We start from the raw sequence: 1,283 nt of genomic DNA on the forward strand, positions 1-1,283 counted from the left end.
TGTTTTGCCATTGACTGGTCAGACAGTCTTTGTGGCTGAAGATTAAAAGCAGATGAGTACTTTCCCAGGAAGAGACCAGTGCAAAATTTAAGGTCACTTAAACAGTAAGGATGTTGAGAACAGTCAACAGGTGTTCACATAGCACCTGACTTACTTGTAGCAAGAAAAGACAGTATGCCTGAGATTCAGATGCTTGCAACATGTCAGTCTGTCAAAGCCAGAAGATTGCACTCCATGGCTGATATGGTCAGTATGGCTGCATGCACCTCCATTTAGGACCCCAAACCATCCCCTGTGGAGTCTAAAGCACAGAAAGCTGGCAACATGCCTGAGATCCACTGAGTCTAAAACAGAGCATGTACTCTCTCGCAGGATGACGAACCTCATAAAGACTGTGTGCACCCTTTATATTGTGGTAAAGAAGCGTTGCAGAACCACAGCCCAACCTTACACAGCTGAATCGGATTAGATAGACCACATGTATCAACTGCCCTTCCCATCACCAGGTATCTCCACTCTCTTCCCATAACTGCTCATCCATTCTGGGAATCCCTCACTGGCTTCAATATCCTTTCATCCCTCTGTTTTATTCTGAGAAGCGCCCACATCGTGAATATTTATTGAGTGCCTTCTATTTCTTGTGTATTGTAGTAAGTGTGCAAACATATATATGTTAGTCAGCTTCCCATCGCTGTCATACCCAAGAGAATCAGCTTGAGGAGATAAAAGATTTATTTGCATTACAGTTTTCAAGGTTCCAGTCTGTGTTCACTTGGCCCTGTTGCTGTGGGCCTTGTCACCAGGTGGCACAGACACAGCAGGAAACATGGAGGAAGCTGTTCACCTCATGGCAGGTAAGAAGGAAGCGAAAGAGAAGAAGAGGATCTTAATATTCCTTCAAGGGCACCCCCCATGACCTCACTTCCCAAAGGCCTCACTACTTCCCAATAGTAACCACAGACTTGCCACCAAACCTCTAACACACAGGCCTTTGGGAGACATGTAAGATTCAATCATAACAACACATCAGCCTGCTAATATTTATGACTCTGTGAGATAGTCACAGTGATCATTCTCAAGTGAAAGGTGAGGAAACCAGGAAGGCCATAATACGCCCCAGTTTATACAGTGAGTTAGCAGAAGAACAAGGCTTCACAGTGCCTGGCGATCAGACCAAGATGCACACTTATAAGCACTCAATATGCCATCAAATTCAATCCGTTGGCCCCAAAGTCTATTTATTGCAGGCCTTGAGAACAGACTATGGAACGTATTATGTAAAC

This window comes from Muscardinus avellanarius (genome assembly GCF_963383645.1).
Source record: "Muscardinus avellanarius genome assembly, chromosome: 12".
In the NCBI taxonomy this organism is placed as follows: Eukaryota; Metazoa; Chordata; class Mammalia; order Rodentia; family Gliridae; genus Muscardinus; species Muscardinus avellanarius.